Consider the following 27,288-nt stretch of genomic DNA (forward strand, 5'->3'; position numbering starts at 1 on the left):
AGGGCAAGTGTAACTCAGATTTACTCCCCAGTCAGCTCTTATTCATTAGTGCTCCCTTGCAATTCAGCTCCAGAAAATCTGGCTCAGCTGAGATGAATGACTGATGTGGCCATTTTGGGGGGTCTGTGGTGGGGGTATGATTGACTAAAATATAAACCAATTACTTCAGTCAAAATTGTTGGGGCTAAGGGACATGGAATGGAGTTCCAGCTTATGGAAATCATCGTGAGCTCAGGGGACTTCCCAAGGTGATGACAATAGAACCAAGTCTCTCACAAGAACCCTATCTACATAGGAGACAAGATCAAGCCTTAGAAGATTCATATGTGGATTGCTGCTAGTTCTCAGGTCTGTGGTCTGTTTTTTACTACCAGAACCTTTCCCTTTTTTCTTAGGATGAACCCTGAAGTATTATATCTGGCCCTAGATTAGCCTCTTGAGTCCTACCCTTGGCTGACGCCATAGTGAAGAAAGGAAATTTTACATCTGGCTTATAGAAGTCATCTTTCAAACTCTGGACTGTCCAGTGGAGATCTCACATTGTAGCTTTTTTTTTTCCCCCAGGAATTATTGTTCATTCTGGCCCCAAATTCACTTCTCTCTTTCCTGACCTATTTCTCTAAGCCTGAAGCATATTCACCAGCTTTTCTTCCCCTTTTTTAAAAGACATATGGGAATCTTAAATCGGTGTTCCAAAATTATATACTTACTTCAGATCTTCCATGGTTGGTTAATAGATGTTACATAAGAAGTTTCTGTGAGTAAACATGTTTGGTAAATGCTAGATTAACCCAAGTTAAAACATGAACATGGGAAACAACAACTTCAATGTGGTCATTACATTTAAAGAGGGGGAAAGAAGAATAGTTTGAAAATTCGGCTGCATCTGGTACAGCAATAAAAAAATACAGTGAACACTGTATTTAATCTGAGTGGTGGGTATATGGGTGTTTGTTTTATTGTTATGTATGTTTGAAACATTTCATAGTTAAAAATAACTAAACTTGTTTGAGTTTTATTTTTATTTTTAGCAAGACATTTAATTCTTATGTTATTTTGCATTTTGAGTCTTTAGGAGGGGGCTACAGCATCTGGTATTTAGGAATTATTTGACCAAGAAAAAATTAGGAAGGGGTGCCCCTCATGTCTCTTGTCACTGGGACATGCTTTGAAAAGTGCCATTTTAGGAGACACCATTATTTTCTCACCTATGATCCTGCTGCCCATTCTTGGTATCCCCACTGGCCCCAGGACCCCAAAGCTGGGCACTGTCACCTCAGGAGTCGCTGTACTACCTGTTAGTTAGGTTCCTACCAAGGTTAGTACATGATATTCACGATTTCCTATTTCAAAGGCTTTTCTCTCTCTCCCTCTCTTCCACTCAGAATATGATTACTTTCTGAGAATCCCTAGTTTTGGTTTATTTTCAGAGCTCAGATGATTTGCATGTCCAAAATTCAATGAATAATTTATCCCTCCCCAACTTTTCCCTTTTCTCCAGATACTCTTTGAATCCTTCCTTAGGTTGAAGACCTTCACGCCCATCCCCTTTCCTTCGAGGGAAGATGTTTTATAATCACAAAATATTTTAAGTATGTAGAATCTATAATAAATTCAATCTTTTAAAATGGAAGTAGAGAATTATGTTCTTACAGAGAAAGTTCCCTTTCTGTTTCCTGTCTATATTGAAATTATATTAGTCATCAGTAAATGGGTTTGAAAGGCATAGTTTGACTCCCTCAAGAAAAAAAATGTGCTGATTAGGTAATAGAGACCAGTAAAGTGTAGGAAATAAATTAAGTGACTACCACACAAGGTTATGATAACAGACCAGTAAAGAGGAGAGGTGCAAGATACTGGGAATATCATGAGTTTAGGAGGCAAGGACTTGGAATGTAGATTAGACTCTGCTAGTAACTTACTGCGTGCTTTTGATAATTCACTTTATTCCTTTACACTTGAATTTATTGTTTAACAAAGAACTACCATAAAATCTACCCTGCATACTTCATGCTATTGATAGAATGAGAGAAGATGTTAAAAGACATTAACGGTCTGAAATGTTGTGGCACAAAATGGGACAGATGCTAACTAGTAAAATTTCTTAAGGATATTAAATTGGGTAGCTGTTGACCAAAGTCAGTAGACTGAATATTTCCATAATAAAAGAAAGGGTAATAAAGCTTTGATCAAAGGTCTTTCGTTGGTCCACCCTTTATTCAAACTCTCAACTGGGGTAAGACATGGTTGAAAGACCAGTGACAGAAGGAACATCAATGTACTGTTTATTAAAGAGCTTGTGAGGTCAGGTCTTGAACCATATGTGAAATGTGGATTCTAGGCAAAGACCTTTCAAATAAGTTACCAAGTCAATTAAATCCTGCTTTTGTGCATCTCTATGAGTACGTACAATAGCCTGACCAAAATTATCCTTGTCTCTATTTTGGGTGCCTAATTGATCTGCCTGGTCAGGGATGAATGGAGTCAGCTTCTGTGTGGGAAACTACAGAAGCCTGTTGAGGATGAGACAGATACTGGGAGGTGAAGATGTTCTCCACAGCTCCCTCTCTCCATTGCATTTGATTTCCTCCATTTTTGAGCTATGGCTGACAAATCAATACGATAGTGGTTGTAGCTCACAAACAGAGAAAATAAGGGCATTTGTGTCTTGACAAACAAAGTGCAAAATAAAAAAAGAATGAAGATAAAGAGAGAGAAGAAAGGTAAAAAAAATTAAGACGTTATAGGAAAAAAAAAAGGTAGAATGAATCCTAGAGGGACTAATGCTAAAGATAAACCTTAGGAAGAATGACAGAGTAATGGATCAAGAACAAACAGAGATGAGGGCTGTGTGCCGATGCATAGCTCCACATCGAGTTAAGAAGTCAGTTCTGGGCTCTTCATGAGTCTGGAATTCCTTTTTAGCATACCTGTCCCTGTGGACATAACATGGCAACAAACCCAAAGGGGAGCCCTAGAACTTGGGCCACTGCAGACTTCCTAATTTCTCAAGTGTCATGTCTCAAAAACTATTTGATACAGTTTTGCCTATCTCAAACTTTTTTCTTACTGTATGCCCACAACTAATGAGGAAGACTATTTTGACCAGTTCTATCTGTCCCATGATAAGGAATTATCTTGGTGGCCTAAATTGGCTTGGGGCTTATGTTAGATGGAGTCATGTAGCTCCTTTATTTAATTTCTATGTCCTCTAACCCAGCATCATGTTCATGGTTTTCTATCCCTGTCCCAATCTCACCTCAAGTTTGCCTTCCATTTTCCCCTTCGAGAAAGTTTGTGCCTCACACCCAGGCTGTAATCCTCAGTGTGCCCTTCACACAGAACTAGTCCTTAGTCATTCATTAAACCGGGTTCAATGGTATTTCTATCAGCAACAGTGCTTTAATTTTGTTTGGATTACTGCATGTATGTTTAAAGGTAATAAAAATGTTTGTTATTGACAATCTTATAGTTCAAAAGCTTTTCTATACAAACTGCATTCCCTTAAATCATTCTGAATCAGTGAGATTTCACAGTATTACCTTGAGTGCCTGTTCTGCCAGGATACTCACCAATATTTAAATTCCATTTAGGGAAGCAATTCAGAATCTTTTGAGTGTGAGAAGTATAATAAAAATAAATAAATTCCATTCTTTCTATGGTTTACCTTATGGCCTATATGTTAATCACCCCCAAAATGTCCACAAGCATATAGAAAACAAGTACTTATTTAAAATCAAAGCTGCTTGAATTCCAGATGGTTCAAAGTATATCTTAATCTATCTTGAGCAAGTCCCCTAATTCTGCAGGAACAAATGGTGGAATGTTATTAAAATGTTAATTAGTTAAATTTAGTCCCCAAAGTATAAAGAAAACAAAATTGCACCTACATGATTTTATTTTTACTAATGGGGGAAAGAAATTCTGATATATAAAGAAATGAGGTTATTTTAGAGGAAGAAGAAATGCATGATGTGAGTTTTAGATTAAAATATCCAGGGGTGTAAAGCAAGTCTGAACAAAATTATTGGGGTATGTTTCCAACCTATTATATGAAGCTATTTTCAAAATAAGCTATTTTTATCTTGTATCACAAGTTCTTTCTTTATTCAAATGGAAATTGGAGAAATAGCGATGCCAGTCAATGACAGAGCTATTGGGTTTGCACGATTTGATTTTTTTCTATTTTTTGAGCTATTGGAATTAGAGAGGCCTTCAGAAGTTCCTGGAACCCTCAGATTATTCCTGAAGCCCTGCCTGTATCAGGGAAACATCTGTTTGATACTCTCCAAAGAAAAGGCAGAACCATCTTCCTAATTTAAGCATCTTGGGTATAAATCTTTAGATTTAGATTATATAACTTCAAAATAGTCAATAAAAAAAGACAAACATGAAGATAAAACAAAATGCATTATGAGAATCTTGAGGGTACATAGTTTGTTTCTACCAGTCATTGTGTTGCTATTGAGTATTTATATTTATGATTGGTTTAACTGCTTCATTTTAATGATTATGTTTGTACCTGGTTTAGTTAAAAGGAAAAACAAAAAGTACTAAACCATTTACTGGGTTCAATCATGTAGCTTTTAAAAACTTTGTAATGGAGAGTCAGCAAAGGTTTCTGAGCAGGCATTTGATGTTATTGGACTTTAGGAAAAGTAATATAGGTCATTTACCTAATGCATAGCATGACTGTATTAACTAGCCCACAGTGGCAGTGGCAATAGGGCTTTCAGAATTACTGCTTTTGATCAGGGAGTAGCTTCTAGAGCTACTCAAGTTATCCTATTTATTACATAGTGCTGATTGTGATTCCATATAGAATCATCCTCTTGGACATCTGAGTGTCTTCATGACCCAATACTGAATTCAACTCATAAATGAGAGAGAGAGAGAGAGAGAGAGAGAGAGAGAGAACCAAAAGTAAAATCCCAAGCCAGTTGGTCTCATTGGCAGAGTTCATATAGCTTCTGTCTTAAAATGAAAGACTGGTCACTGAAAGACTCAGGTGAGTTGGAGGCAGCAACTGGTGAGACTTAAGCATCGTTCACCCATTAGTGATAGCTCTCAAAGTATAGGTGTGTAAACACATTTCATTGTTATGAGTTTTATGAGCTCCAGAATGAAACACATTCAACTCCCTATCATTGGGCATTGAATAGGCAAGGTGAATGCAATGCAGTGTTTTGTTTTATCCTTTATATTATATTCAAAACCATTAAGCTACACTTAGAGCACATTTGAAAAACAAATTCTGGGATTTGAACATCACATAGAAAAGCCAGTGTCTGTTCCACAGGGTGGTGAGATTTGGGAAAGAAAGGAGAGGAAGGAGGAAGGGACTAGTCTACACATACTTCTCCCCCCACATGCCATCCAACATATACAAATTTTTTCCCCAAATATTTTAAGCGATTGAAATATATCCCTGACTATCCTACTGAGCAGTGGTTTCTGGCATCCACATACAGAAAATAAGATCCATTTATTATCTGCTGAGCAATAGGCTGACTTGAATTGTTTTTATTATTCATTTGGAGAAACTAAGAAAGGGCTACCCTCACTAATGGAACAAGGACACAGGTCTCTGCTTGCTAAGCATGATGGTACTTAGTCAAACACAGGCATGCAGAATGTGAGCTAACCAAGGAAACAGAGATAATGGCTGGATACATCAGAGACAGGAAATCTTGGAAAGGTGGACAGAAGAAGCAAATTCAGAGAAAGTATTTAAAGAAGGAAGACAGATTTGTCCCTATTTGTAGACAGACTAAGTGAAGCAGATGGTTGCTTCTAAAGTGTGAATTTAGGCAGGCCTCACTGCCCCAAAGTATCTTTAATTCTGGCCAATCATTGTATCAGACACTCTTATCAGTAGAAACTTCTAACTGATCACCATCATTACATACAAAGGCTAACTGGAAAGGGAGATGATTATACCTATCGTATAGATACTGTTTGTTCATACATAGGCCATTTCCCTCTTTGCTGCTGATAATACTTCAGTTTTCTTCGGGTACAAGGTGAATATTATTGGATTTCTGGGCAGGTGGGTCCAACAGCTCGTTCAATGAGTGGGCAGGTTACTGAGTTCTGGCCAGAGAAGACTCTGTTGGAGGGAAGTCCTTGGAAAGATTCTTCCTCTGATAAGGAGGAGATAGCTAAGGTGACAAACTTGCTCAATTTCTGACTTTAATGAGGTCTTGAGAAGACATGATTCTTTCAACTGCTATATCTGTCTTGTGGCCATGAAAGGAAGGGCAAGGGACGAGCTGAGAACCTGTCTAAAAGCTCTGACATTCACATAAGGATCATCAGCTTCTGGATCTTCCACTGGGTGAGAAAATAAATCTGCATTTGTTAAAGCTGCTGATAGTACACTATTTGATGAGACATCTTAATTGATAAATGCACTATTAAAACTGACTTCTAATATCTTAAAAATTACTACTCCTTGAATCTATCTCCAACTGAAAGCAGGAGTGAGTGAGTTTGAAAGATTCCTTTCTCCTTTGATGGCCCCCACATTTGTGGTCTCCCTTAGTTGGCAATACCTTATCATTCTTTGTATTATTAATGATCTTTTCCTATGTGTAAATAATTAAGATATAAATATACAAGGCATGTTCAAGGATTTTTTTCCCAAATGGAAGTTCTTTGGACTTAGATGAATTTGGTAGATAAGTAGGCAGAGAGATAGCTATCTATAGATGAATATTCCCCTTAGAAAATGTTGCACAAAATAGAATTTTAAGATTTGGACCTCAGTTAATCTTAGTTTTGCCATAATGAATACCTAAAATACAGCCATGGTCTCCAAATCCATAGCTCTGTGGTCTAAACAAGTCTTAGAACTCCAGTCCTTTCCCCTCCAGAGTCTTTCACATCTCTTTTTTCTGATGCTTCTTATATTTTCAGAAATATGAGGTCATATCTCAAATTGGCTAAGGGGATTTCCAGTTTCCTAAGTGGCCCCAGATTATGTCCCTCTCTGTGGCTTTGTTATTTTGGCCCAGTCCATCACATCAGGATTCTACTTAGATGCACCACTCACAGTCATACTCCTTGGTCTGCCTAGATCCCTAGACACTGTATAGATAGGAGCCCAGAGTTAGGGGATTTGAAACCCAGTCTGGTTTGTGGAAAATTAACTTTCTCAGGTCTGGATATTCATCAGTATACCTCAGGTCACTGTTATAAAACTTGTCATGCGTAGGTAAGTCTTGTCCCACTGAACACTTATATTGGATAACCACTTGTGCCCCTGGTTGTACCATCCTGGTCCCACCCACATGATTGCATTAGCTCAGCTTGAGCTTACATGCCCTTTGAACATTGTGCATTGACCCACCTCTTGCCCTTGTTGGAGCCAGCACCTGCTACTTGGAGGTTCCCCTAATCCTACAGGTTTTTTTCCTCCAGACTCTGTGTTGCCAGAGTCCCCATAATCTTTCTTGTGTCCATCCCTATTATGAAAGAAAGTTGTCAACAATAAAATATGGAGTAAGAATCTTTTTGATACACTGCTTTATCTTGTATTTATAGGTTAACTTTTCTTAAGATCTTCTTTTCTTAGGAAGACCTTATTAGCAGATATCTTTCTGGCTATATATCCAAGACTTAAATACCAATAAGAAAGAAAAATTACAGGAGTAATGAAGGAGCACAGAATATAAGATGTAGAGACCACTGGTACTGCTTCATCTGTTTCATATTATTTTGAAGTCCAATATAGAGAAATAGAAGAAACTCTCAAGTATCATGAGAAAACAACTTGAGCCATTGATGAACATCCCTGTTCCTGAGGATTTACTTGCACAAACTGAATACTTCACATATTGCATTTTGCCACAAATGGACTTAGTGTACACAGCTACTGAAGCTGAGGCTTTAGGGCCCTAACTTGCAGAAGAGTCTTCCAAGTTACTTTACCTAATTTGTATTTGGAATTTTGCATTCTTTACAATTTAAAGCAATTTCATACACTTTAGGCCCCACGAAACTTAATTCATTTCTATATTTGTCATAGCATAGGGATAAAAATATGACAGTCATAGTCGTTTTCCTAAAAATCTACAGTGGTTGGAAGTGACAGGTGCATATTCAACTATGCACACATAACCCAGTCTGCTCATTGCTATGGGAAGATCAAAGGCAGTGGCAAATTAACATAGTGAGGCTACTTTCATTGGGGTGCTATCTTGACTTCAAGGGGGAAACAACTTTGGAGTTTGAAGAATGAAAATATTTTAGTAGGTAGAGTAATCAACTTTGGAACATTGGACATCCCAGGCAAAGGAAATAGTAAATAATATTCAATGATAAATGAGCAGTAGGATATAGAGTTGAAAAGTAGGTTAGGGAGTATTCATAGAATGTTTTTGTTTTGTTTTTGTTTTTAATTTATATAATGTAGAAAATTTCAATTATGCAAAGGTAGAAAGAATAGTATCAGGTAGCTTCTCAATTGCCTCTTTTAACATCAGTAGACAGTCATAAGGAAAAAAGCAGAGCCAAATGCTGGTGTAACCTCTACAGATAATTCTATTTTCCCATATTTGGCCCATACATTTCCACTTCATTATAACTGTCGGATATCTCTAGGCAGAAAATTTTTTGTCCAGCTTTTCTAATTGCTGTACTCTAAGGGTTGCTTTGAATTACTAAAAGCAGAAGTTATGAGTCTTAAATTTATGTGAAAAAATCAAATTCCATATACACTTTACCTGGGATCATATCTCAGAAAACAATCAAAACAGATGGGACAGTATGGTAACTGATTTAGTAATTGGAAATGACATGGTTTTAAGCCCATCACAAATTTTTAATAACTGTGAGTCCTTGTGAAGATGACTTTATTTCTCCAAGTATGAAAATATGATGAAAGTGATGTCCACTCTTGCACATTGTGGTAACCTGTTAACAGGAACTTACCATGTTTTGAACATTTACCATAGGTTAGATATCATTAAACACTTTCATGCATTATCTTATTTACTTTTGGCAAACTTTCTAAGTAATATTTTTTAAAAGTTTATATATTCTAAGAGAAAGAGGTGTGCACACAAACAGGGGACAGGCAGACAGAGAGGGAGAGAGAGAGAATCCCAAGCAGATTCAGCACTGGCAGCTCAGAGTCTGGAACTCACAAACTGCGCGATCATGACCTGAGCCAAAACCAAGAGTCAGACGCTTAACTGACTGAGCCACCCAGGTGCCCCAAGATAAGTAATATTTTAAAGGTAACATTTCAGATGAAGTATCTGGCATAAAGATGCTTAGTGATTAACAGAACTAGCAAAAGCAAAGCCAAAGTTTAAATCCAAGTTTAAAAGTGTTCAGCTAGAACTCTTTACCTCTGTGCTAGACTGCCTTGCCATACCAGTTTTCACACAGCATAATTTTCTCTCTTTCACTCCAAGTCATACATTTATAGCTAGTTTGCTTTGTTTTGTTGTCCCATATGCTTTACAAAGTAGTATAATGTGAGTATAATTATTATACTCTTCACTCAACCTTAAGGATTAACCTCTAGACTTACTTTTTGACAATTCTTGTGGAACTGTCACATGATCTAATCAACCCCCCAAGAAATTCTGAAAGCCACAGAAATGGTCATTTTACAATATCTTAAAATTTTAAGTTGCTAAGGAATAGATTCACAGTGCTTTTCTTTCCTATTTTATTATTTTGAGTCCATTTTCATACCAAGCCAAATATCCTTACAGTGAAATTCAGGTCTTAAGGGGGTTCCTTACTTTCCTCAATATAAGCTAGTGCTTTTTTATTTTTATTTTTTTAATTTTTTAACCTTAAAACTGACATTAGCTGGGACTGACTCAGTTTTGTATTTTTACTGACAAATCCATATTAATAACAACATCAATACTGTATTAAACCTGAACTATGGGAATAATTTGTAATCACGCCAAAATTAATAACATTGTGTATCACCCAGAGCCTCTCGGGGAGGAGAGTGAAATGGTTATTAACTCGGGTTATTATTGTAGCATTATGGACATTTAAATAGGCTATAACTCTAGAAATTTAAAGGTCATTTTGATTTATTCAATTTAGTTTGTCATATGTTTGGAAAACTAATTAAAATCACAAATAACATGGTTATAACATTCTTGATGGCAAGTCAGAAGCCTGTATTTTAAGATACAATGTGTAATCATTTTGCTGGGTATGTTCGATTTTGTGGGTGAAAGGGACAGTTTCTTCCATTTCTATGACTGGGTCTGAGAAGACAGGTTCTGTGGGAGCTTCTTTTTCTGGATGCACAGGTTTCCTTCTTATGGATTTCTTGCCTCAAAACACTATTCCTTAAATCCTACTGTGACCAGGGTTCTGCTGTTCGGATCATACTTAAACATCTAACATACTCTCTCAGACCAAAAGGTTTCCCTCTTCCACTGTTTCAGAGCTGCACATCTCTTCTACTGGAAATAGATCCTTTTGTCTTAAGTAATTTCAGTTTGTTGGAGGCTGATATAGCAAATGTCCCTGGAAAGGTAACACAACATTCTGAGTTGTGTTTATTTTATAACAAAGTTTTATAGGAAAAGGAAATAGTATGAGGCAATGAAGTCTGAAAATATAGAGAAGGAAAGATGGATGCAAGACGTTGGAAGTGGGAAGATGACAAAAAAATATAGTTAATGGCTCATGCTGTGGAGTAAATCAGGGAAGAAAAAGGAGAGTATTCTTTTTTTCCAATGAGGAACATTATATGGGCCTCCTTTTTCATGTAGTATCTACCTACAGTTTTAGAAAGAACAATTCAGACATGGCTATTAGTATCAATAGTAAAAAGAAATATGGGAGATGAAATACCAGTATAATTAAAGGGCAATACATAAAGAAAATGTGAGCCAGGTCTTGGGAGCATCCTAATGGATATGACTAGAAGGAAATGAAATAATAGATTTGATACCAACTTTCAAGGTACCCTCAACATTTAGCTGCCTTAGACGACTGTAATTATCAAGCTATATCTTATAGCCAAATAGCTTCTAAGAAGTCCTTAAATTATTTGGATGACAACTTTACGATCCCCAAAGCAGAAACTTCAGCCATAGGCATATCTACTTTATGTTGACTGTCTAATGACAAGAAAGGGCTGATGGAGAGTAGGAAAGACAAAAGAGATGAAGACAGAAAAGTAGACTATTGAGTTACTAACCACTGGGCCAGATTGGTAACTGTGATAACTGTAAACATGGTACCTTCAGAATTTATCCTGGGCTAAAAATAAACCCAGAATTCCTCCTTAGAACTATTCTGCATCTCACTTGATGTGACTGAATGTTTTCCATGTATTTACAAAAAGTATCTTTTAACTCACCAGTATATTTAAGCATGTAGTATGTAAGTAGAAGAAGGGGCAATATAAAAGATGGCCCAGTTCTTAAATTTAGAGCTCATAATATAAGGGTAGAGAAAAATTAATTACACAGAAATATTAGAGAGTAGAATTAAGTATTTTTAATAATATTTTGTTTCCCATATATTCAGAAGTGAAAATATGTGGTAGAAATTGTATTTCTGTGAGCAAGAGATGGTGCAATTTATCTGAGTTCAACTGGAAAGCATAAGGTAGGAGACAGAATGAGAGTTTACACTTTTTCAAAACATCTTCCCAGATATGAACTAAGGAAGATCAAATTCATAACTGGCAATTAAGTGGTAGGTATTGTAGGTATTGTATTGCAGGTATGTAAGAATAAATGTAAACTCATTTTATGAGAATATTTTGGAGAAAATGACATAATGTCCAAGAAAATGTGAATTGCATCTGTTGTCTATTATAAATAGAAAGGTGGGAGAGGCAAATAGTTAATCAGTTTTGTTTTAACACACCTTCGTGTGTGTGCAATCTACACATTATCATGTCAGGAAAAATGGTAGAATTTTATAAAGCTAGCATACCAAATGAGTGAAACTAACAGAAAAGTTGGGCACCAGGAGAAGGACAAGATGATTGCTGTGCACCTCGTTTTCCAGAGAGGAATTCATGATGAAAAAGAGTTTTGAGTTGAGTCTTGAAGGATAGTTAGTATTAGGGCAACTCAAGGGCATGTGCTCACTGGGAAGGTACTTTGCATTGGCCACTTGAGAGATTCCATAGCACAGGAATTCAGCTCTGCATTTCTCTTATACTAAATATTACTAAGTATCACAATATGAAGTTTTCTATTGCAATACAGAGTTATTTGAAGCTATTCAGAAAATATGATTCCTACTGATGTGATATTCTCAAATGCCTGTTATAACACCTACATTCGGGTCACTTTACTGAGCTAATGTAGACATGTTAGAACTTAGATATGTTATAACTAGTGGTATGAATATAGGGAGTACTCTCTCACCCAAAAATGGACCATTGGTATTGCAGATTGGAAGTGAATAAATGCGTTTTCAAGCTGTATTGGGAAGCATATTACCCTAAACATAGGGTAAAGGGGTTACCCTAACCTTGCTTGATTTTTCAGGCTATAAAATAATTTGTCTTCCAAGTGGTCTGATTAGAAAAAATTAAATACTATCACGTTTTCACTCTAGAGTTTTTGGGGTACAACAATCAACTTTTTGAATTCAATCAGCACAGAACCTTACAAAATAGTGGCCAAACAAATATGCATCTACATTTTGAACCAATGCTTTTCTTCTAAATTGATGCATTCCCCCATATGCATGGGTTTAATACATTAGCACATGAGTGAAGACAATGGGGAAGTTGAACAGTTTAGTTCTCTCCATCATCTTTATTCTTATTTTCTAATCAAGGGTTTTTTATTTATGGCAAGTTATTAAGTTAGTAGTAGAATTGAGAACATCTTTGTCTAAGAGGCAGATTGAAAATCCACTGAAGAATGCCTGTTAAATAATGACTTCCTAGAAATGATAGAAAAGATATAAATGAATAAGTGAATATTTATCCATGGAGGAAAAGTCAGAAGGAAAGGCTCTCTGTGGAAGAGACAATATATACTGGCGAAAGAGAGTCATGAGATCACATTTTTGGATGGAAACCAGAGCAAAGGACATTCATAGGAAATGCTGCCATAAAGGTTAGGAGTTGCATATAAGATATCTTCTACCCAGGGGTGGTAATGGCTAAGAATAGGAAGGCAGATTGAGGCACCTGACAGGTTGATCAATTGGGATATCTCAGTGAAGCAACCTGACTGGTTGAATTCTAAGTATTTACCTCACCTGGGGCAAGGAAGCCTCAAGGTGGAACCAGCAAGTACAAGACCTTGAGTGGAAGAGAAAACAATTCCCTGAGTGACTGGTGATGCCTGGGTGGGGTGGAAAGCATCCATGCTTGAAATACCCACTAATGAAGGACCTTACTGGTCAGACTATTTCACTACTACAACTGGTATACCACTGTGTCTAATATTTATTCACCATCCTATTTTCTCATAGAGCAGTGTCAACAGCAACCAACTTCTACCAAGCAGATTGCACACTTCCACCCAGATCTATTTTATGCCTTTCTCTATCCTCCCCAATGTTCGTAGAAGCTGACCAAAATAGACTGTATCACCCAGGCTTCCTTGTCCTCTGGATTTTTGTTGGGTTAAGCCATTGGAAGAAATTAGCAAAGGAACAGAGGGTTGGAAGAGTGAGAAGTTTGGGTATTTATTTCTCCCTACTGCCTCCTACTTTGATGAGACTCAGGGGCTATACTTCTCTGAGGCTATATATAGCTCCTGTGGATGGTGCCTTTATATTTCACAAGCATCTAGTAACTCCAGTTTCTCTCCTTGATCATTCAGACCTAGATAACAGATTTCTACTCTCTGCTACTTAATTGTCACATCATCACTTGGTGGTACCTAATGTTGCCCACACTTCTGTAAATTGTCCTTTTAAAATATATCATCTCTTGGGGGCACCTGGGTGGCTTACTTGGTTAAGCATCCAGCTCTCGGTTTTGGCTCAGGTCATGATCTCACGGTTTATCAATTTGAGTCCCACATCGGGCTCTACGCTGCCAGTGTGGAATCTGCTTGGGATTCTCTCTCTCTACCTCTTTCTCTGCCCCTCCCTCCCTTTTAAAATAAACTAAAGAGTAAAATAAAATAAAATAGTAAAATAAAATAAAGTAAAATAAAATACATCATCTTTTTTTCTGAAGGGAGCCTAGTTCATAGAATTATTGGTACTGAGAATATCATTCCCCTATACCTTAAAAGATGGAATTCTGGAATAGAATTGCTCATATTTTTGAATAGCACATACATAATCTCTGTGAAGACACTGATAATCCATGATTATAGTTATTAAAATTATCTCCAGTAATGATATAGAGTGAATTACAGGTGGAGGACAAAGTAAAAGGAGATCAAGTGGTTGAGGTACTTAATTGCTATGGTGATAATGGTGATTACATAGGATGTGATGGAGGGGCAACTGCTTCTAACTGTAGTAAAGAGCTTACAAAAGAAAAAAAAAAGAAGCTTATGGATTTAACCTCTTAACTCAAGCCATGGACAAAGAATCAGAGAGCTTCTAAGGTCGCCTTAAGGGAAACCCTTCCTTTTTAGTTACAGAGAAGGCTAGGAAAAAAGTCAGATTCAAGGTCTGAATGTATGCATTTCTGGGTTGCAACAGACACACAATGAGCTCATATGCCAAATTAAGAGTGTTGGCTGGGGAAAAAATATAATTTGGAATGTTGGATGAAGACATTGGGCACACAAAAATGAATCTGAGAATTTTGAATCCTTGTATCCCTCCAGAAGCAGGTCTTCTCATGATCTGAGTGATCTAGCCTTCCTTTGAGAAAAAAAGAAAATTAAAAAAAAAATGGCGAGAGCACTTACAGCACTTAACTCATACATGAATGCCTTCTTGCAGCTCTCTGGCACCACCGTCCATAACCTGTAGTACTATAGGAAGGTAAATTTCAAACAAAGAAGAAAAGAATGTTCTGGGAAGAGATAACATATGCACTAGAAGAGCTTCAGGATCTTGTCCAATCAGATCTCAAAGGCATGGCTCACAGCAAACATACACGGATGGGGGCATATCCTTAAGATTCCATCTTTGCTATATCATCTGAAGTACCTGGGAGTGGTGTTAACTGCTACTTAGTTGGTTACTTAAAGTCTGCATGCAATAGTATATATATGTGATAAACTTTAAATGCTGGTAAAAATTTAACAATACCAGTAATAATGAACTTGAAATTATAAGTATAAAGCAAAATACGATTCACATCAGCAACAAAAGCTATAATGTCTGCAAGAATTAACTTAATAAAAATAATAAGACCTCTTATAAGAAAAGTTTGGAATGTGAGGAAAGTACACAGAAGATAATTTGAATAAATGAAAAGCCCATGTTCTTGGATAGGATGATTAAATATTATTTGTATGTAAATTATCTCTCAATTTAGTCTGTAATTACAATGTGATGCCACTAAAATATCCAGTTAGATTTATTGTTTAACTCAGTAAACTTAATATAAAATTTATATCAAAGAATAAAAGTCCAGGAAGAACTGAGTAAATTTATAAAAGAAAATTAAAGTTTGTGGGAGGATGTGCATAATCATAAGAGAAAGTAAGATGTGATACAAAGCTGGCATAAAATAATGAAACAAAATAGTATGGTTTTCTTAGAAGATCTGAAAAGTAGATCAATGAAACATCGTCAGTAGCAGAGACACTGACTTACATATTTGGAAGCATAACATATAATAAGGTGGTAGCACAAATCGACAGGAGAAGAACCACAAAATCTTAAACAGTTTCGGAAATCTGGTTACTATATGGAGAATAGTGACACTGGATCACTACCTAATACCACATACAGAGATGGATTCCAGATTAAATTTCTAAAATTAGAATTCTATAAAAGTAAAAGTTTTAAGGCATTACAAATGTGTAAGAGTACAATGTCTTTGTGATGTACGGTTGATACAGACTTCAAATATAAAAATTTAAAAGCAGAAGCCGTAAGGGATAGAAAGATACAGCAATATAGATAAAGGATAATGCATTTGACAAAGTGAAGTTTACTCTAGGAATACAGTGTTGGTTTAACATTCAAAAATCAAACAACATAATTCAACATTAATGGAACAAAAGAGATAAAAATATATGATCTTTTTAATAGACACAGAAAAACATTTGACAAACTTCCAACACATATTCATATGAAAAACTCTCAGTCAACTAGGATTACAAGGGACTTCCTCGATCTGAAAAATCTACAGGTAACATATTCTGTGGTGAAAATGAATGGTTCACTTCCTAAAATTAGGGAACAGAGCAAAGTTGTCTCCTCTCACCACTTGAATTTTCCATTGTACATAAAGTGCTAATCAGTGCAACAAGCATGCCAAAGATATAAAAGGCATGCAGATTAGAAATGAGAAAGTAAAGCTGTCTTTATTTGTAGATGATTTGACATTTTATGCAGAAAATCCTAGGGGATATGCCAAAATCTAATAAAAAAAATTTAGCCAGGTCTCTGGATGTAAAGTCAAAATAAAAACCAGTTGGATTTCTATGTTATTCCAATGAACAAATAGAAAATAAAATTAATAAACATGATTTACCATAGCATTAAAATTAACAAGTAATTAAGGATAAATTTAATAAAATATGTGCAAAACCAGTACACTGAGAATGGTCTGACGTTGCAAAAAGATATTAAAGAAGACTAAAAAATGGAGAGATATTCATGTTCTTAAATCAGAAGATTTAATATTGTTAAGAGGTAAATTTCCTCCAGATTTGTGTATATATTCAACACAATTCTAATCAAAATCTCAGCAAGATTTTGTATAAACTGACAAGCTGATTCTATAATTTATGTGCACACCAAATGGCCTCTAATAGCCAAAACAACATAAAAAAAAATAGAACAAAATCAGAAGACTTACACTACTTGATTTCAAGTTTATTATAGAGCTACCTTAATCAAGGGTTTGCTTTTTGCTTAAGGACTAACATATAGAGTCAGGAAAAAAATGAGTATATGATAGATATTCCCAATGTTGAGAAGTGAAGCTGTTGAACAAATGGTCCTGAGATGCCTGGATATCCCTCTGGGGAAAAAAATAAACCTTTACTTCACACTATTTATAAGAATTTGATTGAACTGTTTTTCATCAATTGAAATCTGAAAGCTAAAATTATAGAACTCCAAGAAGAAAGCATAAGGAAAGTATTTATGAAGTTATAGTAGGGCAATAATTTCATAGAACTATAAAATAAAAGAAAATGATAAATTTGACAATCAAAAATTTAAAATCTGTTTTCTAAAGGTAGCATTAAAATATTTAAAGGCAATCTTCAGATTGGGAAACAATATTTGCAAAACATATCTGTCAAAGAACTTTTGTGTAGAATATATAAAGAACTCTAATGATTCAATAGTAAAAAGTCAAACAATCCAGCAAAAGAAGGATTGGTTGATTTGTATAAATATCGCACAAAAGAAGATAGACAGATAGTCATAAATACATGGAAAGATGCTCAGAATCATTAGTCTTCAGGGTAATTAAAATTAAAATCACCATGAGATGCAAGTATATACATACCTACTATATGTAATGAAATTTAAAAATCTAATCAAACCAAGTCTTGGCAAGGATATAGGGAATCTAATACACTATTTGTCAGCAGGAGTATAAAATAGTACAACCACATTGGAAAACATCTTGGTAGTTTTTTATAACAGTAAACATCCATTTTTCATGTAAAAAAAGTCTTTATGAAAAGAGAAATGAAAAGTTTTTTCACATAAAGACTTGTACAAACATGTTTAAGGTCCTTTTCATAATGATAACTGAAAACTGGAGACAACCTAAATATCCACCATCAGGTGGATGGATAAATAAATTATGGTATACTCATGAAAAAGAAACAAACCACTGATTATTAAAACAACATAGTTGAACCTCTTATGCTAAATGAAGTAAGTCTAGGACAGGCAGAAATATTTGAGGTGATAAAACGCACATCGGTAGGTCACCTGGAATGGTGAGGAGTGACTGAAAATGAGTATGAGGGGACCTTTTGAGTTTATGGACATAGTCTATGTCTTGATGTGTACATTTTTGTCAAAACTCATCACTCTATGCAACAGAGTGGATGTGTTTTATTGTATACAAGTTATACCTGAATAACTTAGTTATAAAATAAAAAAAGTCATGAACAAACCATAAAGAATAAATGAGTAATTTGATGAAATTAAAATTGTTTTCCCATTCAGTGAAGAGCACAATAGACAAAACATAGAGGGAAAGTAACACAATGGAGTGATATTTACAATATATGAAATTGGCCATAGATTAGGATCATGTATCTAGAACATACAAGTAGCTCCTACAAATCAATTAGAAAAAGTTAGCAACTAAAAACAAAAACAAAAACAAAAACAAAAATACAAAACAAAAAATAACCCCCAAAAACAAAGAAAAAAAGATCAAAGAATATGAACAGGAGATTTAGATGAAGTAATCAAAAAAACTGAAATACATATGCAAACATACTCAAATTCATTAGAAAACAGTGAAGTGTATAATAACACACAGACTATGAGATATCATTTTGCACCTACTAGAGCCAGCAGAAATTAGAGATACTGAGTAATCCTAAGTATTCGTGATGGCACGCAGGATCCTTTCTGTACATTTGGTGAGAAAGTAGAAGTAGAATAGCGCAACCAAGCTGGAGAGGAATTGCTGGTCTGTATGGCAATTTATAGACCGAAAGAGGTAAATAACAGTATCCTGCTAAGAATATGATTTCTCATATATTCCCAAGTATATTATCAGGGTTTTTGGTCTGTGTCAAGCATGAGGAAATTAAAAACCATTAAAGTTTCTGTACATTTTCACTCTATCATTCAATAATTTAACAAGGGCCTTTTTGGTTCCCTTTAAAGCTTTTGCCTTGAATTCAAACCTGTCTAATGTTAGGAACATTATACCTACTCTCTTTTTCTTTTTAAATATTTATTTTATTTTATTTTATTTTATTTTATTTTATTTTATTTTATTTTAAGAACAAAAGAGAGAGAGGACACACATACCCATGAGTGGGGGAGGGGCAGGAAAAAAGGGAGAGAGAATCTTAAGCAGACTCCAAGCTCAGCATGAAGCCCAATGAGGGACTCCATCTCATGACAGTGACATCATGACCTGAGCTGAAATCAAGAGGCAGATGCTAAACTGACTGAGTCACCCAGGCGCCCCCTTGTTGTCTCTTTCTTTGTATTGGTCTGGTTTGCCTTGGCTAATATTTTGTTATCAGTTTCAAACCCCTTTGTTGTAGGTGTTTCTTTTCATTCAGTAGTGGTTTATGTTGTATTCTATGACCCAAACCAACAGTTTCTATCAATCAATATATTTAACCCCCTTAGCTGTTTATTTTTAGTGAGGATGACTGATCTGTTTGACCATCGATCTGTCACTTACGAAATCTATTTCAACATTTTTAATTCTGTTTTCATTTATTCTTTGGTGTGTGTGCCCTCATGGAAATGGCAACGTTCTTCTGAGGGACACAAAGGGTGACTTGAAAAGAAACAAAGGCACTACTGGGTAGAATTTCTCACGGTCATAAGCATGGAAATTCTTTGAAGTTCAATTAAAAACTAACAGAATTCTAATAAAAATAAAAGATGATTTTTTTTAATAAAATATAGTTTTAGTTCATATGGAAACATGAAAAAAAAACACGGAAATATCTGAAAAGATCTCCCATGAAATAAGAGTAATACTTGAAAGGCATGTATTTTGCCCTAGACCATCTTTCTCAATCCCCTAGTTCTGCTCTCTAGAGGCAACCAATTTAAGGTGTGTGTGTGTGTGTGTGTGTGTGTGTGTGTTACATTCCTAATAAGCTTTCAGTCTCAAAGAACATTTACTGGGGCGCCTGGGTGGCTCAGTTGGTCAAGTGTCTGACTCTCGATTTCAGCTCAGGTCATGATTTCATGGTTGTGAGATTGAGCCCTGCACTGAGCTCCATGCTGAGCATGGACACTTCTTAAGATTTCCCCCCACCCCTAGCCCTCTCTCTCTCTCTCTCTCTCTTTCCCATTGCCCCTCTCCCCTGCTCATGTGCTCTGTATCTCAAAAGTGATATTTATTTATAATTTTTACTTTATCATCTTTAACCATTATTAAATAATTTCCTGCTCTTACAAGTATGAATTTAGTTGTCTTATACTACCTTTCTCTAGTATCTCCGTCCTCCTAAGAAAAAGACAGCCATCTATGAACTGGGAGGTGGGCTCTAACAAGACATTGAATCCTACAGTGACTTGATCTTGTATTTTCTAGCCTGCATATAACTGTGAGAAATAAATTTTTATTGTTTATAAGCCACCCATTCTATGGTGTTTTGTTGTAGTAGCCCCAATAGACTGAGACACCACTACATCAGTTATTCTATCAATTACCATTTTTCCCAATTGCTTTTGCTTCTGAAGACCCTTGTCCTCTTGTGCTGTCCTGACCTGGATCTTCTCTAGGCCTGCTGGTGAGGCTGTCAGCCTAGGATATGTTTTGAAAGGTCTCCTAGTGGAGTCCACAATTTCCTGCTTTGTGCCATCATTTTACTGGAGTGAAGATTTTGCTTTAGGGTTTTTGTTATGTTAGCCAGATTTCACATACCAGTATTAGATGTTTTGTCTCTTGTACTATTCAATTTCTCCTGGTAACATCCTTCTAATTTTCCTGAATGAGATCATACTGATCGTGAGGTTGAGAATCCCCCAGATGCCAGAATAAGAAAGGACTTGATCTAAGGTTCCAACATCATCATTCTATTTATTTTATTTTTTAAAGTTTATTTATTTATTTTGAGAGAGAGAGAGGCAGAGAGAGAGCAGGGAGGGTGGGGGAGAAAGAGAATCCCAAGCAGGCTCTGCACTGAGCTGAAACCAAGAATAGGACGCTTAAGTGACTGAGCTACCCAGACGCCTCCTGACATCATCATTCTAAACATCTTCCCTGATTCACTTCATTTCTGTTGAGAACAATGTTCTGTTGTTGTGCCTGGGGATAAATGTTGGGCTGCCTTTAACTCAAGGAAGGAGAACAGGTTAGAGTAGATGGTGATCGGGTGGAGGTGTCACTTGGTTCAGTTGCTTTATTCACAGAACTTTCATCAGTCCCTTTGTTGGAACCCCATGTCATACCCGCTGCCTAGCATCTGTGCCTCCACTGAGCCCAAAGGCCCTCCATGCAGGATTCCGAAAGGCCCACCACGTGCCATGTATGCCCCAACTCCATGTGTATTCTGCCAGTTCACGTAAACTTCATATCACTCTGATACTATTTGCTCACATGTTTCTATCCGCTTTTATCTTCCCCAAATCCCTGTATTCTTTCGTGTTTGATGCTGCCCTTTCTCATCACTATTATTGGTTTACTCCTTGTCATACATACCTCAAAGCTTACATTTCAGTATTTCAGTGGAGATTTTAGAGAACATTAAGTAAGAACTTGCTGGGTATGCAATCTTGTACTGGAAATCTATAATGTTTTATTATATGGTGAGGCAATTCCCCTCAAAATACTCTTCCTTTTCTAATTTGTCTTGGCTATTATTTCCTATTATTCATCCACATGGAGTTTAGAATCATTTTGTCAAGTTCAAAGAAAAAAAATCCAATTGGAATTTTAATTGGAAATGTATTAAATTGATTAACTTGGGAATGATTGCTTTTTATTTTTAATTAAATTTCCAAGCACTGTTTTTTAGCTTTGCTAATTATAAATTTCTAAATTTATCACATTTTTGTCAGAACCTGGTCTCCGCAATTTCTTCTTTTGCAAAGCAGTGTAGTAGTAAATGTATTGTCCTTGGCAATACCTGGCCTAATGCTTCTCAACATACAGGGTCCTGGACCAACAGCATCAGCATAAAGTGGGAGCCATTGGAAATACAAATTAAAGGTTAACTACCCAGACCTACCGAATCAGAAAATCTGGGTGTGGGGCTCTGCAAATCCAAACCCAAATAGACTCTGGTGCATGCTGAAGTTTGAGAACCACTGAGCTTAACATCTGACTCGTTATGCAACCTTGAGAGAAATACTTAGCTTAAGTCAAAATACCTTCGTGTGTAAAGTCAAGATATAACTGCATTAACTTTATAGCACGGTGACTAGGAATAAATGAACTAATACATATGAAACATTGAACATATGTCCTGGCATGTTGTGAAAGCAGAATTGATTAATAGTGATCATCATTTACTATATTATCGTAATCATATTTCTATGCAATACAAATCTGAAATTTTCTCTGTCATGAACACTTTTGGCAAACATTCAACGTTAGCTGTAAAAGTGATTATGTTTTCCTTTCTTTGTTTATGAAATCTTTGCTGTCTTCATCAAAACAGATGTTATAATTTTTAGATCTTTTGTACACTGATTTCTATTTATTAGTTATTTTGCCCATTGGGTCTATACATTTTGTTAAACTTTCCTCAAACTGTTGCATTTGTATAAAATATTTCTTGCAGTTTGAAGATTTGATTGATCCGTATTAATGCCCTATGATACTGCACATAAATGCCTCTTAGTTTATCTTTATTGTGAATTGAATTTTTATTATTATGAAATAATCCTTTGGTTTTGGGGTTTCATTTAATATCATTGCCCTTGTGTTAACTCTGTTTTAATTTACTTAATGTATGTTCACCTGTTCGTTTAATTTCAAGTATTTTCTTATATTTTTAACACTGAAGTGTATTTTATAAGCATCATATAGTTGTTTATGTTTACCAGGTGATCTATCTATTATCATCACCTGCCCTTGTATTTTTTTTAACTTTTGCTATAGTCATTATGCTTTCTCTTTTCATATGTGCATATTTTGGTTGGTTTTATTCATGACTAGTAGTTACTTTTACACTTTTCAAAACTATTAGTTTTTCAACATTATTAAAGAAATTACCTTTATGATGACCTCCCATTTAGAGGTTATGAATATATATATTCATATAAATATATATATGAATATAAATATATATTCATTTATGTATTCATATGAATATATATTTATATAATATATATATGGATATATATAAATATATATATGGGTATCCATATATATATTTAAATGTTTATTTTTGAGACTGTGAGCGGGGAAGGAGCAGGGAGAGAGGGAGACACAGAATTGGAAGCCAGCTCCAGGTTCTGAGCCGTCAGAACAGAGCCTAATGTGGGGCTGGAACTCACACACCCCAAGATCATGACCTGAGCAGAAGACAGACACTTAATCGATTGAGCCACCCAGGTGCCCCTGAAAAAATATTTTTAATGTTCTCATGCCGTCATATTTAGTATATAATTTTTACACTGCTATTGGATAAATCTTGTACTCCCTCAATTTATATATTAAGGCCCTAACCCTTAATGTGACTATATTTGGAGATAAGACATTTAAGAAATAATTAAGGTTAGGGAAGCCTGGGTGGCCCAGTCAGTTAAGCTTCCAACTCTTAGTTTCATCTCAGGTCATGATCTCATGGTTTGTAAGTTCAAAACTCACATTGGGCTCTGCACTGATGGTGTGGAGCCTGCTTAGGATTCTCTCTCTCTCCCTTTCTCTCTGCCCCTCCCCTGCTTGTGCTCTCTCTCTTTCTCTCAAAATAAATAAATAAACTTTTAAAAATTAAAAAAAAAAACACAATTAAGGTTCAATGAGTCATAGGACAGGGTCCCAATCCAATAGGATTGGTGGCCTTATAAGAGGAAGAGAAAGAGAGATCCCTGTCTCCATGTGCATGCACCAAAGGAAAGCCATGGGAGTACACAGTGAGAGTGCAGCCAGCTGCAACCCAGGAAGAGAGCCATCACTAGAAAAGACCTGGCTGGCACCCTCATCTCAGACTTTCACCTTCCAGATCTGTGAGAAGACACATATCTGTTGTTTAAGCCACCAAATCTATGGTATTTTGTTATGGCAGCCTGAGAAGATGAATAGATACAGCAATCATTATTAATTATCTTTTGTGTATTGTGTACCTTGTTTCTAGGGAATTTGTTGATATTTGGACTCTGTTTTATAATTGTTTATAATCCTTGACTTAATTTCATTTCAATGGCTTTATCATTAGTATTAGGGTTCTGTAGAGAAATACAACCAATAGGGTAGCCTACAGATGCAGATATACACATTAACATAGATATGTAGAAATATAAAAACAGATTTAATATGAGGGGTTGGCTCATGTGGTTATGGGGGCTGAGAAGTCCCATGATGTGTTGTCTGCAAGCTACAGTCCCAAGAAAGCCAGTGGTGTTGTTCCAATCAAACCTGAAAGCCTGAGAACGAATAGCACCAACGTCTAAGGGCAGGAGAAGATGAATGTTCCAGCTCAAGCATAGAGAAAATCCACCTTCCTGCCTTTTTATTCTATTCAGGCCTTCAATGGAGTGGATGTTGTGCACTTACATGGATGATCACTCAGTCTGCAGATTCAAATGTTAATCTTTTCTGGAAACAACCTCACAGACACACCCAGAAATAATATCTGGAAATCCTTCAACCCAGTCAAGCTGACACATAAAATTAACCATCACAGCATTATTTCCTCTTTTTTTTCCTTTCTCTTTTTCCAATTATCATTATAAGTTGTATTATATCTCCAAGTTATTTTTTTCTCCTTTAGGAGGGTATATGAATATCTGAGAAGACCCTCATAAGTGAAAGACAACTTGGGCAAGTATAAAATTCTTGTTTTTCAAATTTTCTCATCAAACCTACGTTGCACATTTATACCCCTGACCCCTCAGCATTCTGCTTTGCACATGTGAGTTTGGGAGGCAACATAAATTTCATTCCTTTGAAAACTGCCTGATTACTTTTTCAGTTTCATACTTTCAGTTTTGTAATTCCCGTTAAAATTGTCAGATGTGGATCTAAATGTGGTTTCCCTTTCATTGATTTTGCCCGAAAACCTGTGGATCTTTCAGTTTGCACATACTTTCTGGAACTAAAGAAAGACATCTTCCAGTACGTCTTTGGTATTTTCCCCTGCTTTCATTGTTCTTTTCTCTTCTTTAGAAACACTTTTTACCTGCATATTTCTCACCCATTTGGGATTCTCTAGAGTTATAATCTATTTTAGGACTTTGGTCTTTGATATCTGTGATAGTTTCTCAAGTTTTTCTTCCAAGTCAATGATTGGATTTCTTGTCATTTAAGATAAATTATTTTATTTACATGATCCACCAAGCTTTTGAATTTTATTGTTTTCCTTATGTGTCTTAATTATCTTATCAATGTTTCTTTCATTTTGTTTTGTAGAATTTGTACCTTAGCCTGGCAGGCTTCCCCTGATGAACCTCTGCCTAAGACGCGTTTTTACATCTGGTTGAGAAAGCCAATATCTGGATTCCATAAGAGATCATTTCCAGAGGTTTTGCATCTACGTCCCTTTCCCTTTTTCTATTTTTTTTCCCTGTTTGCTCATCTTTGAACAGTTGGGGCGTAGCCACATATTTTAGAGGTAGCTATAAATATACATTGTTTCAGATTTCTCTTGGCTTACTCTGAACATTTCCTACCCCAGTTTCTACTTTCGATCAGGCACTCTACTGCAGATTTCTGCTACAGAATCTGAATGTGCTCCCACCCATGATGGTTTAGTGATATTCCAAATTGGAAGGCTGATTTAAAAAAATGGGATTGGAAATGTACGCATTAATCCAGGTTCTTCTGACATTTCCCCTGACTCAGTCCCCTGTGACATGTGATTTTCTACTTATGGAGAACATTATTCCTCATGCTAAAATGTGCACACATAAATGCTTAAATGTGGTCTAAAAATTTCTGACTGCCAAGTGGAAATAAAAATTGAGGGGTGGGAGGCAGTGTCCTGAATGCCTGAAAAATCAGGACCTGTGCTGAAAAGCAACAATTATGCAGTTCTCTCTCTTTTCATCAGAGTCTTGGCCCTATAAAGGCTGAAGGATGAGGTGACTTCCTGTCTTTATACAGGTGATTTTTCTTTCACAATTTAAAGCTTGCCATGCCCTGAGGTGAAGTCTGGGCAGGTTTTCCCTGATGTCAACATTTTAAAAGGGAAAAGTGGGGTCCAGAGAGGTCACCTAACATCATCAAGGTCACACAGCTAACGGTAGAATTGAGGGAGAACATCAGGTCTTTAGTCTCAGCACACTCTTCCTTAGCAGAACACCATGCTGTCTTTCTTCGGACAAGTTTGTTCACTGATAATTCTAAGGAAATCTGATGATCTGAGGATTTCCCAACAGCACAGAAGAGCATTTACTTTGGAAGAAAATAACATATAACATTCCCGTCCTGAATCTTATATAAAATAGCAGCATGATTCAATTAATGATTTCCCACATGTCATTTATCAACTGAAACTTCATTGCAGTGGATGTTTACCTCCTCCTAATGCCTTCCTTAATTATACTACCTCATGTAAGTTTCTCCTATTCTGACCTCTTTTTATCCATATTGTTTTTACTCTTCATTACACTCCACTGTTTGCTTTGGGTTCTTTCTTGGACCTTGTCTCCCAAATGGCACCCAACATTCTTGTTGGCAAAGACCGTGTTTTATCCACTTCTTCTCCCATGCCATTTAGCATAAAACTAGGTTCACAGGAAGTGTTTATAAGTAGCCTAGTCTAGGTACAATGCTAAAATAGCACATTTCTCAGGAGACTACTTACAGGAAAATTAAAATTTAATTAATTATCTAATAGTATCTGCATTTCTTTTAAGCAGGCACAAAATAGCTTTCGTTTACCTTTTTTGTTTCCTCCCTTACATAGGCAGTTCTTCATGGATATTAAGATGTCTTGTTCAGCAAACATTTCATGAGGGTTTCCTATATGCTGGGCACTATGCCACCCCTTTGGGAAAAATAAATGAAGAAAATACAGTCTCTGTTGCAAACACTCACTGTCTGATGAGCAAAACAGACATGTATGTAAATTATCTCAGTCAAAGGTGGGAAATGCTCCAATAAAGTTATTCACTAGAGGAGAAGGCGTCAACTAATTTACCTTGAGGGAGTGTCAAGCTCTCTAGCTCCTTCTTTTCAGAATAAAATCCAGCAGGAGGGCCCAATTCCAAAGTACCAATAAAACCATAGTTCTCTAGGGACCTGAATATATTGAACAAACCTCACCTAATCCTGTCAATGGTGCTATTTGGGATTCTGAGGGCACTGGGATCTCAAAAGGACACCAGTAGACCATGACCAACAATAAGAAATAATGAACATTTTTACAATGATGAAAAAATAAATCCCTTTCC

Source organism: Prionailurus bengalensis, chromosome D3 (assembly GCF_016509475.1).
Source record: "Prionailurus bengalensis isolate Pbe53 chromosome D3, Fcat_Pben_1.1_paternal_pri, whole genome shotgun sequence".
Classification (NCBI taxonomy): domain Eukaryota; kingdom Metazoa; phylum Chordata; class Mammalia; order Carnivora; family Felidae; genus Prionailurus; species Prionailurus bengalensis.